General features: G+C 46.2%; 1 protein-coding gene across 3 annotated transcripts in view; it reads left to right on the top strand.

Annotated features, from left to right (window-relative positions):
* The first annotated feature begins 271 nt into the window (after positions 1–271).
* The window catches only part of CTNNA1 (catenin alpha 1), a 123,427-nt gene continuing 110,524 nt past the window's right edge, over positions 272–13,174 (top strand). For 2 of the 3 annotated variants that reach the window (XM_080626818.1, XM_080626817.1), the window contains exon 1: positions 272–361. The gene's annotated coding sequence lies outside the window, so the exon portion shown is untranslated. The remainder of the gene's footprint in view (positions 362–13,174) is intronic. The other variant, XM_080626819.1, reaches the window with a different exon arrangement.

Genomic DNA, 13,174 nt, shown 5'->3' with positions numbered 1-13,174 from the left:
GCAGGGGTTGGAACTGGATGAGCTTTAAGGTCCCTTCCAACACAAACCAGGCTGGGTCTCCATGATCCCATTGAACAAAGCCGCCGGCCCGGGGCTGTGCCGGGCTGAGGTGCTGCGAGTTCACGCCCCCGCCGGGCCGGGGCCTCACCTGCGGCGGGCGGTGCCGGGAAGGGCGCGGGGGCGGTGCGGCGGGCGGCGCCGGGAAGAGCGGCCGGGCTGTGCCGCGCGGGGCGGGGAGGTGCCCGGAAGAGCCGATTTCCTCAGCGGGACGGGCGCGGCGGCGGGATCAGCCGACACGGACAAAGCGGCCGCGGCCGGACCCCAGCGAGCGGCGGCGGCTGAGGCGACCCTCCTGCTCACGGTAAAGTTGCGGGGGCTCCGGACGCGGCCTTGCCGCTGTTTCTCTCACTTGGAAACTTTTACGCGGTGAGGCGGGACGGGCCCTGCCGGCCGCCGCTTCTGTGTGAGGAGCGGCGGGACCCTGAGGAGGGGGAGAGAAGTGGAGCGCGGCCCGGCCCGGCGCGGCGGGGAGGAGCGGAGCGGAACGGGCCGTGCTGCCGCCGCTGGGGCGTGGGCCGGGGCCCGGGCCTGGCCGGGCGCGCTGGGAGGCCGTGGAGTGCCGGGGCGGTGCAGGTGGTGGGGACTGGAGGCCGGCTGAGGGTTGGGGGGCAGCCGGTTGCGTTTAGTGCCGCTGAGCGCAGCTTTCCGGGGGGGAAGCTCCGGGCGAGCCCCGCTCCCGGAGAAGTTTCGGTGGTGGCGGGGCTGTGTGCTGAGGCTCCGCCCCGCGCTGGGGCCGCCCCGGCGCCGCACTCCGGCTGCGGGCCCGGGCGGGGCGGGCGCAAGCCGGGCAGATCGCGGAGCTGCCTTGGCCCCGGTGCGCTCTTCACGGCCCCGGGCTTCTGGTGGGGTCCAGCCGACGTGAGCGTCTTCCCTCGAGCCCGAGCGGGTGTTTCTGTTCTCATCCTTATCACATAGCTTCCCTTAGCCGGGGGCAGCCCCCTCTCCTTAGTTCGGCGCTGCCACGTTTTTCTACACCCACCTCTAATCTGCTGGCATGCAGTTAGGTGAACGCTTCTCCTTCGCTGACAAGAAGTTTCGTGCTACTTTTCGCAGCCAAAAAGCGGGAAGAGCGTCGCACCCTGAAGGGCTGGGCTGTGTGTGACCTTTGTCCCCGCTTCCCCTTTGCCCGGGGTCCCTGAACACTGCATATCGGCTGGTTTTTGTTCACTGCTTTATGCTAGGCACACTCGAAATCTTTCAGGCTGGAAGTTTTCAGGGAAGCATGTGGTGTACGCACTTAGTGAGGAACTGAATTTGAGCGAGGGGCACTTCGCTGCGTGCCTGCCCTGCTCAGGAGGTGACCAGTGTCTTCTGGCAAGGCTGATCGATCGATCGCTCCGTTGCCCAGTCTGGGCTACCAGCCTCTGTGTCCTCGTTCCAGCGAGCTATGACTCAAGGCGTATCTGGTTTATCTGTATTGAACTAGACTGGGAGCTCTTTGCTGCCCTTCCCCCGTTTTGTTTTTCCTTTGTCTTTTGTTTTTTTGAGATGGGGGTTGTGGAGAGATATTCTTGGTGCTGGAGTTACAGTGCAGGAAAAACACAGGAAACAAATGAGTGGGGAAGCAGGGGCTATGGGGGAAGTTCCCTTAGCTGCACAGTGCTAACTCGTCCTCAGTCCCACTGACTACGCCAGGCTCCCAGTACTTCCAAGCCTAGCTAAGGGCTGTGTGTTTGTGTTCTTTTTTTTTTTTTTTCTTTCCAGCTCCTGGGTTGGTTTGTTGGCAGGTTCATGTTTAAATGAAGGTGGATGCCCAGCTTGCTTTGCACTATGTGTGGTCTTGTAGGTACCCTTTGGTCTGTCTTGGGATGCTAAGGTCATGTTAAGTGCGTAGTAGGACTTGTTTCTCCCTGCTAAATTGAAAGTTTCTGTTTAAAAAGGGCATACCTGTATGTTGAGTCACTAACTATTTTAATTAAATTTTTAGGTTTTTAAAATATCAAGGAAATGTTGTTTTGGTTTTGTTGGTTTTTTTTTTTCTTAGGAGAAACAGCCAAAGCCTTATTACATTTTGGTTTTAAAAAGGCTTTGCCCTTACCTTTTTCATAACAAACCACATGCCTTCAGTCTTTGTTGTTTTTTCCGTCAGCTCTAATAATAGGCCTCTGCATCAGAGATTAACATTTCACACAAGGTGGCAGGGGGAGCACAGCGGGCACAGATTAGAAATCCTGTGCCCAAACTGGTGACTTAAAATACCAATGTACATATTTGCCTCTCAATACATTTTAGTTTTGTGAAATATCAGCATTTCTATGCAGGCATGTGTAGTGCTGACATTAGTTTGCAGCTTCTTTGCAGGTCTGGTAAAGTTAACGGAAAAGTGTAATAGAAAAGTAATTTGTGTGTTTTTCAGCAGCATGAGTATCTTCCTTCTGCAGCTGGGAAGATCAAGACACTGATCTCGCAAAGGAAGCCACATTAGTATAAATGTTTATGAGCTGGAAATACACTTTAGTGGGACTTCAGCCCTGCCTTGAGATTATATCCACTGTTACTGTTTGATTTCTAAATTACCTTTCTTATGTAGGGAATTAGTGAAGCTCACAAAAATATTTAGCTGCAAAACCTGTCTGCTCATCACAGATAGGTAGTGGGGCTGGTCTGCAGGGAGGACCAGTGTGGCCCTGATGCTTCTGTTAGAGGACTCACTGTATTCAGTTTTACTTGGTATCTCTGGGCTTTACTGGACATGAAAGAAGACATGATGGATAAAAGAGGATTGAGTATTATTTTCTTAGGACCGTGCCATACTGAGACAGGCATCCAACATGGAGATGAATGCCTGTTGTTGTTTTCTGCTGTCCTGCCTCAACTGGAAATCACTAAAACCACTGGTGCTGCAGAAGTTTAATGTATATAACCTTGAGGATTTGGATCCTTTACTACTCTGGGAATTCACCCTGATTTAGTTTTATAGCTAATCTTGAATAGCTCCATTCAGTGAGTTTATAGCTTGTGCGTTGGTTAAACAGCCTTGCAGCTTTAGAGAGAGTGCAGATGTTTGATAATTACTACTTTTAACTCATACTATTTTAATCCAGTGTATGAGACTTAAAATAGGGCCTGCCCACGAAATTGTATACCAGCACCCTTTCTGGAGGAGCTGTGCTAAAAAGCTGAGCATTGCAAGTGACCTGCTGTGCTGCATAGCAGAACTGGGTGCAAGTAAGTTTATTGAGGTGAAGGACTGGCAGGAGGAATGCAGTCACTGCAGCTGAGGGGGAATCTCTCCTTGAATGACCGAGACTTTTCCAGTCAGGATGCGAATGGGTGTTAACTCAAGTTTCGTGGCTGCAGTGGGTTAATATAGACTCTTCTATTGGCAAATCTAATGCTTAAATATGATTCATAATTCCTTCTGGAGGAAGAGCCATCTACCTTTACTCCAACCGTGATTACATATTTCTGTTAATCCCAGATGTACTATGGAAAACATCTGCTACTCCTTTGACACGTGTTTATAAATAGCTCTTGTGAATCAGAGGAGTAACCTTTTTTCGCTGTGCTTTATGAAGACAGGAATTATTAAGTATGCAGATGTGAAGGCATAACTAAAGGAATAACAGTTACCAAGGTAGAGAGTAGAGCAGTGCTGAGAACATGAAACCAAGCTGGGTGCCTGTCAGTTTCCTGGTAGATCTGTTGTAATACAGGGAATGACAGAAACAAGGAAGAGTGTTGATGCGTGTTACAATTCAAGAGGGAGTTAAACTCCTGTCCTGTTTACAGGGCTGTGAGGGAGTTGAGAGCAAGTAAGATGGGGAACCAGCAGCAGTGGGGCATTAGGTTTTCATAGCTGATAACATGAGCTACAACTTCAGCTTGTGGTGTTTATTTTTTCCTGACAACACCCAGTTTTCTAAGCTGTGCTCTGTTACAAACAGATCTGTGTATTGTGAAGAAGAATTTCTGTGGGGAGCTGATGTTGGGGAGCAAATGAGGAATTAGTGGAAGTTAGGGTAGAAGAGGTTGTAAACACACTAGTGCACCTTGTTCTGGAGTTGACTTCAATGGTTACTTTGAGAGACTGAAGCTAGTAAGCTTGTGGGTAGCTGGTGAAGGATCAGGAGAAAAAAACACCTGATTTTTCTTTACCTGGAAGTTAACTGAAATAAATGAGGAGGAAGCATAGGCCAGGCAGTTCTGTCATTGCTGTTCTTCAACACAAGATCAAGAGGGCATTTAGGTAAAGACTAAATTTGCTGCTTTTCAGCTCAGAGTAAGAATTAACGCTGCCTGGGGACTTGTGGCCTTGATGGCATGTGTGGGCTTTTTCCCCCCACCCTTTTCCACTGCCTTTCCCAGTCGTCCAGGCGTTCAGTGAGTCTTCACTCACTGTGTTACTCTAGGTGCTTTTGTAAGTGTTAGCTAGGCAGATCTAAGGCTCTAAGGGAGATTCTTCTTTCCATGTCTTTTTCTGGATGATACAAGCTCAGCGCAGACAATCCACTGAAATAAATGGTCTGTACAAGGGCTGCACTAGCAACATGGCTTTACAGAGCCAAAAAGGTCAATTTAATTTTTCACATAAAGAAGGCTGAGCTGCATGCTTATAGACCAGTGCTTAACGTGCATAACACCAAGCAGGCTGGTATTCATCTTTGCAAAGTGCTCTTGAGATCTTCAGTTGAAGCCATAGATAGGGTTTTTTAATTGACTAGAATAAGAAATTTGGAAGTTGTTGAATAGCAGGGAACAGAACTGGTGGCATGCTGAAGAGCAAGAAGGTGCAAGTGGGTGTTCCTCTGTGTAAACATGACTAATCATAGAATGGTTTGGAAGGGACCTTAAGCTCATCCAGTCCCAACCCCCTGCTATGGGCAGGGACACCGTCCACCAGACCGTGTCCCTCAAGGCTCTGTCCAATGTGGCCTTGAACGCTGCCAGGGATGGGGCATTTGCCACTTCTTTGGTCATCCTGTTCCAGCGCCTCACCAGCTTCACAGTAAAGAACTTCTTCCTAATATCTAACTTGAACGTCCACAGTTTTAGTTTAAATCCATTACCCCATGTCCTGTAATCAAGATGTACAATTCCCTGTTCTTTATTCATGTCTTGCAAGCATGTCCTTGTAATGTATACTTGTAAAACTAATTTGCTTTAGCATGACTTAAAGAACTCGTGAGTCTCACTGCTTGATGCTAAAGAGTTGCTTGACATCTTGCATAGTTCATGATGGACTGTGGACATGTATGCAAGGGACAAGTCTCATGTAAACTTCACATATAATTTACCATAAAGTTAATTTCCATCAGTACCTGATGTCCAGATGTTTCAGAGTCTAATCATCTTAAATTATTCATTTAAAGGCAGAGTAGTTGAACAATGAACTGGAAGTCATGTGTGGGGGGCTTGGTGCCATCTGATGACTATAGTTGAAAGGTCCATCCAGCCGAGTGTCCTGTTCCCATGACTGTCATCACAAGGTTTTGGTTGTACCAGTCTCATCAGCTTTTTATTCATCTAGCCTTTAGCCAAGGCTCTAAACCACAAGCCCTTCACCTGGCCTTGGCCCAGCTTGCTGTTAATGGCAACGGAAGGAGGGAGTAAGGTGAGAACTTGGGGGCTGTTTCCATTCCCACTGCTTGTCACACTGTTGAGCAGTATCCTCTGACTCCTTTGATGCCTTTGAGGAGCAATGGGTGCTCTTGGGTGGTGTCTTGTTCCTTGTCATAACTACTGACCCTTGCACCTTTCTTTTTATTGATCCCATAATCCTTTGGCTTCCTTTCTCTGTATCATTTCCTTGGGCGGTTGTGGTGTATAAAGCCATCCCTAAAAGGAAAAGCAACAGACAAGCAATAAAACAAGCAATAACAGATGAGAAAAGGGCAGACAAGTAGCACTGCTTCCCTCGGGTGCTCTGCTGAGCTCCATAGTGTCAGAGCTTCCCAGGCAGGAGATGGAGCCTGGGCTGACTCCTTTGATGTGCAGATGTGGCCAGTGCCCAGTGCTGGTGGGCTCGGTGCAGCACATCTGTCACCTCATTGTATTTAATAGGCTTAATTTCTTCCTTCTTGAGAGTTGAATGGCTTTGTACAAGCTACAGGTAAAATGAAGGACACAACTTACTTATATGTTGTGAGAGACTAAAATGTAAGGGATTGGATTGGTTCTGTGAAAAACTGGAGTGGTTTAGATTTCTATACAAAGTACAGCTTTGTAGTTCCTGCTGCTTCACTTTTTGGAAGATGTGATTAATTACAGGTGGAAACCCATTTCCTAACTGACATTAAACAAAGCATCCTGAAAGTGGAGACATGGGGAAGGCTTTTAGGGGACTGGGCATAGCCTATACTTGTTATTCCATGGCACTTCTGCTGCTGATGGAATCCTAGCTGACAATATTCTCATTTTGTACTGGTGCAATATGATTGTGTGGGTGTCTTTATTCCTTTTTTCTAGCAAAGGTTAGGGAGAAGAAATAACAACATAAGATGCAATAAACAGTAACAAAAAAGGCAAGAAGGTTTGTTTCTAGCAAACCAGAATAATGCAAATTAGTTGTGCAGAGTTAAAAGCTTATAACCTCAAGGAAAAAAAAGTTATTTTCTGGTCTTTATGCATCAGTACTTCAGCATCAGGTGTTTGAAGCTGTTTTACTTAGTTTGCAGAATTGGCTAAGACAATTTGATTATGTTTAACAGTGTTATTGTGGGCCTAAGGAGAAGTCAATGGTTATCAGGGAAAGGCGCAGCGTTCAGCAGAACCAGAGGCAGGGCGCTGGTGCAGAGCCAATTGAACAGGATTTCTTAGCTCATCTGTTTTTTGTTCAGTAGCTTTGTCTTGTTTCCTGTTCCTGGGGTTGAGGAGAAGGGGTGGAGAGAGAAAATATGTCTTTAATCAGAGAGAGGTTGGTTTCTACTCAGTAAATGGCTGGCTGTGTTACTAGCTTAAAATCTGTCTCTTCGTTTTTTTTTCCCCCAGCAAGACTAGCCGGGCAATGACTCCTTCCTCTCAAAGCTTCTGGTTCCTTCCTGTTGCTTTCATGAAATGTGGGTGGGTCAGTGACTGTTTTGAACAAAAGTTGCTTTAATTGGTCATCCATATGCTAAGGCAGTGACTGGAAATGGTTCCTGTCCAGGCAGATCACTCTTAGCTGCCATTCTCATGCACCACTGCACACCCTCAGCAAGTTGGCACCTGACAGAAGGTGCTTGTGGCTTTGCAGGTAACTCTGGTGAGCATCCAAAAGTCATCGCACCAGTGTGTTTTCATAATTACTTGGCTCTTCTGGAGAATTTGCAAAGTTCTCATCAGCCAGTGCCCTCTGTTCTCAGTGTCTGCAGCCGATTGACAGGTTGTGTGGAGAGGAATTGGGGGGTGTTAGAGCATCCTACACTGTGTATTCATAGAATCGTAGAGTGGTTAGGGTTGGAAGGAACCTTAAAGCTCATCCACTTCCAACTCTCTGCCGCAGGCAGGGACACCTTCCACGAGAGCAGGTTGCTCCAAGCCCCTGTGTCCAACCTGGCCTTGAACACTGCCAGGAATGGGGCAGCCACAGCTTCTCTGGGCACCCTGGGCCAGCGCCTCAGCACCCTCACAGGAAGAGCTTCTGCCTAAGAGCTCATCTCAGTCTGCCCTCTGTCAGTTTAAAAGCATTCCCACTTGCCCTATCTGCCAGGGATTGTAAAGAAAGATGCTTAATTTATCCAGACAATGCTTGCGCATTATATTCCTGTTCAGTCTTTCTTCCTGGGGTTTGTTTTGTGATCCCTCCTTTTTAACTGCAGGATGTGTTGGTGGAGCTGGAAACTGAGAATAGTCTGGGGCCATGCATTAATGGTGAAGTTCTTCCCATGAAACTAATTCACTGTTTATAGCTAAGAGATGTTGCTGAAGGTTGCCACAGGCCCCAAGTGAAATTCTCGTCCTTCTCACTTGTGGGTTTTGTTGCTTCTTTTTTTTCTTTAAAAATAATTGCTTTGTAATTTTGAGATAAGACTGGCAGAGTCCGAGTCAAAGTTTCTGCATCAAAGTGAAGGGCTGAAAAAGGAATTCTAGATTACTTTTCATAGAAGAACTTTAGAGAACATTTTACTTTGAAGAATCTTTACAGTCATGTTCTGCTTTGCTTCAGTGGGTGCTGCTCTTTTAGTAGCTCTTGCAAATGGAGAAAACTATGAAAAGCTTCTTTCACTCTTACAACACTGAATTTTTATTCTGTAGTCTTTAGTTGCTAGTGTGCTGGGCATGCACGTGAGAATGGATGTGGTGGTTATGCTCTGTTAATACACGACTCTTCATTTCCTCCATGCTTAAGCAAATTGTCTCATCGAATCTCTAATTAGAGGAGTCTCTTCAAACACGTGTGAGCGCAAACAGCTTCAGTATTTGTGTACTTTTGACTGTTCTAAATCCAAACCTTAACAATCTTAAAGATGTGGTCAGCTAAAAGCACTGACGGGTATTGCATAACAATGTATCAATTTGGATATGAAGATGCGGTTTGAGTGAGGTCAGATTCTGGTTATTTCTGACTCTGGAGCTTAAACTGCACTTTTTATTGCAGCTCGAGTGCTGAAGATGATCAGAACAAAAATACCCAGGTTTTCTTTTCCCTTTATTGCCAGCCATCAGTGGGTTTTTGCAAGCCAAGCAAGAATTAATTTTGCAGCACTGGCAAATTTTTGTGCCAGCTGATAAAGTAGGCTAATTTCTATCGAACTTTTTCTTATTTGAGGAATACTTGTGGCAGAATGGAATTTGTTAAAAGGTTCTTCTTGCATTCTTTGTTAACTTCAGGTTGGTAGCTGGAACCTGTGCTAGCATGGTTTGGGGTTGGAAGAGCTGTGCTCTGTAGCCACAGCGTGTTTATTATATCTCCTCTGACTGTGTATCCCTAGGGTCTGAAATGTGTACGATGGTTCAGAGAGCAGCAGTATTGCTTAATGATTTTAGAGAAGCCTTGCAGTTTTCTGCCTCAAGGGTGGGAAGAGACTCTGTGAGGTAGGAAGGGCTCTCTGTGGTTGAACTAGAGAGTGATTTGTGTTGGAAGGGAGCTTAAAGCTCCTCCAGTTCCAACGCTGTGCTACCGGCAGGGACACCTTCCACTAGAGCAGCTTGCTCCAATCCCCTGTGTCCAACCTGGCCTTGAACACTGCCAGGGATGGGGCAGCCACAGCTTCTCTGGGCACCCTGTGCCAGCGCCTCAGCACCCTCCCAGGGAAGAGCTTCTGCCTGAGAGCTCACCTCAATCTCCCTTCTGGCAGGTTAAAGTCATTCCCCTTGGCCTGTCCCTACAGGCCCTTGTCCTGCAAAGCCCCTCTTCAGGTTTCCTGTATCCCCTTTAGGCACTGGAGCCGCTCTAAGGTCTCCCCTTCAGGAGCCTTCTCTTCTCCAGGCTGCCCCAGCCCAGCTCTCTCAGCCTGGCTCCAGAGCAGAGCTGCTCCAGCCCTCACAGCATCTCCATGGCCTCTTCTGGACTCCCTCCAGCAGCTCCATGTTCTTAGGTTGGATCAGAGTGGTCCAGCAGATGTACCAGTCTCATATCCCTTTCTCAGGCTGAGTCCTCTTGGTTTGTTTGAAAACACTAACTGTTAATCTGTCATCTTAAATTGTGAGATGTGTCTGTCAGTGGACTGGGGTTTGGGAGTTTGAAGTTAGCATCACTACAGGGATAAGATCATGAAAGATATGCTTAAAATGAAGGTGTGTTGCCCTTCTGTGTGGCCAGAGTGTCGCAGTCCTGATACAAAGAACGGTTAAAGTACAGCAGTTCCAAAATCACAACAGGTCATCTTTTGTAAGTTATCTTCCACAGTGTCTTGCAGGTCTTCAGCATAAAATGCACTGTTATTGTGAAGACAGAATAAACCATTTATTATTGATAATAATAGCTTGCTGCTCATTACACATCCTCTTCCTTTCCCAAATACAAAGTTTTGCAGCTAGAATGTTAAAATTTATCTTAGTTACATAGGAGATTCTCTTTTTTAGAAGAAGCATGCATGTCTTCTAAGGCAGTGCCTTGATGCTCTCTCAGTTTTCTTTGTTGTTGGAATCCTGCTTGAGTTTTGGAAACTGAAAACTGTGCAGAAATCAGTTGGACATTTGTTGGGACATGCTGGGATATCCATCTGGTCAGTTAAATGGGGGTAAGCATGAGTTTGGTTCTTGCATTCTTTTAGGATGTCATCCATGAACTGGAGCCTTACTGTGACATGAGTAAGTCGCTAATTGCCCAATTCACATGTGATTTGACTTGCCATGTGCCTCCTTTCTGGCTCTTTGAGACAGAGCAATCCTGGCAAAAAGAAAATAATCAGAGCCTAATACATAACTGAAGGCAGAGGGGCTGCTGTTAGCACTGGCATCTCCAAAACCCAGTTTATTTGTACATGTGAAATCCCTGCTGTGGTCCCAGGAACACCACAGAGAAGCTGCTTGCACAGAGTGTGCCTTCCATCCTGTTAATGATGGCCACCCCAAGCCAGAGTCACGGCAACCTGTTGTGACAGAGTGCATTCCTGATTTTTGGAATGAAAAGAAGTTATTTGAATCCACAGTGTTATAGCAATCGGGAAGCTGTTAGGGGATAGCATGCACTGCTTTGGAAGGCGTGTCACATCTTAATCTTGTGCATGCTTTCATGGGCTCTGGTTCCAGAGGGGAAAAGGTGATGCTATAGGCACACTGTCTTCAGTTAGAGATAACACCCATGTGAAAGAGAAAACGGTGACAAACTTCACTGATGTTCTTCAGGTTAGGTTTCATCTCTTAACTCAGTAGCAAGGTCTAAAGTTTTCCTAAACAAAGGGAGAAGTCTGTTTACTGGCTGTGTGAGGCTTTCTGATGAGCAGTTTTAGATGCCTCTCTATAGGCCTCCTCCACAAGAGCAACAGGAAGAAAACAATACGAAAATGAATCATAAGAGCTGGATCTGGAATGGTAGTGGTGAGAAATGCGCTTATCTGAACCAGAATGTTGTCTTTTTACTTCACTGGTTACTATGGTCTGTTAAGAAAAATGTATAGCAAAGGTGAATATACTCAAATGGCAGAAATGTTTTGATAATTGAAGGATATAGTCAATGCAACATCTGAGTTTGTATTAATATTTCTAATTGAAATTGTAATAGTAAGGGTTTCTAAGGAGGTAGCACCATCATGGTATTTGTGGTGGAGGAGAGGATTTGGTGGCTGAGCAGATAAAATCTAAGGTTGAAGGCTGTGTTAAAAGAGGGTGACTATATCTAGTTTGAGTTGTGTATAATTGATGTTAAACCAGCTCAAATCATCCTTGAAAAGCATCACATATACCAAACACCCTTGGCTAGCAGCTATTCAGATGCTGGGAGGACAATTGCTCCATTTGTGGAATGGGGCAGACAAATTCCTTTGGAGACTGTGAAGGGAAAGAAGAAAGAATGGAACTCTTTTCCTAGATACTTTTAGTTATATGTGAAGCAGTTTTGAACTGTCAGTGGCCATGATGAAATGTTTGCATGTGAGCTGGGTTTAATAGGAAGTGTGCCTTAACCTTTTTGAAACCCAAATGTTCAAAAGATGGTGTAAGTTAGATACCGGGTACCCACAGGTCTTCGTCTGCTGCCTTGTCTTCTGTCTTCAGCAGGGGTAAAGGATCCTTGCTGGTTATCAGGTGGGTTAGGTAACAAACTAAACAAAGCTAAAAGGATTCCCTTGGGAGCAAGGAAAATGGTTCATTTTCTGGCTGGAAGATGAAGCTGGGTTGTGAATCCCATTGTGCTTCGTCCTCGTGATTTGGTGATGGAATAAGGGCTGTTCTGATTACATTGCACAGAAAATCCAAAGACAGTCTACAGGCATGGTAGAGGACAGGATTATCATTCAAAATTACTCTTGAGTACTTAAATAGGAGGGAAAGAAATAATCTGCAAAATAATGTGATTGAGTACGTATTGCTGTGCCTTGGGCGCAGTCGGCTGCACAAAATGGGAATGACTAGGTGCGTAGCAGAAAAGGTGTTAAAATGGAGAATGTCCTCCCAGGTATAAAATGGTTTTGTTCTGTTTTCTTTTGTTAGGTTTTTGGATAGCATAATGCTCAAATTCATCATGTGTGCTATTGTGCTTGGCCCAAGTTAGCCCCTGCTGTTTTAGGAGATCACTGTTTGAATACTACCTTCCCTAATAACCTAAAATACTGTCTTCCCTAAGAACCAAAAGAGAACAGTGAGTGTAGTTAAAAGCCTTTGGAAAGCAGCCTGTTAGGATGGCTAAAATTTGAAGACTCATAGGTAGCATGTAGAAGACTCTTCAGGTAGCACAGGGTGGTGAGACTTAAGTTGCAACATAGAAGATGGGCATTTAGATCTCCTCTGTGTAACCTGAAAGAGATTTGCTCAAGCCTAGAGGCTGGGAGGTTGCAGATCTCTTGGAACATACCAGCCCAGCAGTGCCTGAGAGCCTGCCAGCACTGTCTTCAGGTGCGCATGGGATGCAGCTTGGAAGAACAAGACCATGAGCACGTGGCCTCTCCATGATACTGTGAGTTCCAATGGTGAGCTCTGCATGCTGTTCCTTCATAGGCTTTCTGAAAAGCCTTGGGTGCCTTCAGGACACTTCTGCAAAGAAGCTGCAGAGCTTGCCAAAGCCTAGAAATTACCTATATGCCAGTATTCTGGAAGGAAGTATCTGAAGTTATTCTTAAAACCTTGAACTACCAGTTTTTGAGCACACTACAATCTCTAGTTGTGGCTTTTGGCAGGAGCACTGTATGCATCTCACACTCACATCCAGGCAGGCAGTTGAGCTTTAAGGTCCCTTCCACCCAAACCTATCTGGGATTCTATGACTGCACAAGCTCCCACCTTGTTGAACTCAAACATGGTAACAGGTAGTAAACCAAGTGAGAGAATATTGTAGCAGTCTTTAATTGTTGCCTCTTCCACCGGGGCAATTTCTACCATGGCTGTAGTAACTGTAACATCTAATAAAGGACAGAGGACATCCTCTGGACACAGACCCAGGCTGCTGTAGCACTGGTTTCAGGCACCTGGGATGGCCCTGCTGGTCTGGAAATGGGTTCTCCCTCCCACAGAGCTACCATGTACAGGACACACAGCAGTGCACATACTGGAAGCAAGAATTTCATGGACAAAGCAACACAGAGCACACAGCGGAAGA

Source organism: Psittacula echo (assembly GCF_963264785.1).
Source record: "Psittacula echo genome assembly, chromosome: 11".
NCBI lineage: Eukaryota > Metazoa > Chordata > Aves > Psittaciformes > Psittacidae > Psittacula > Psittacula echo.
Note: the sequence above shows the minus strand (reverse complement) of the source record. Positions and strands in the feature narration are given on the sequence as shown.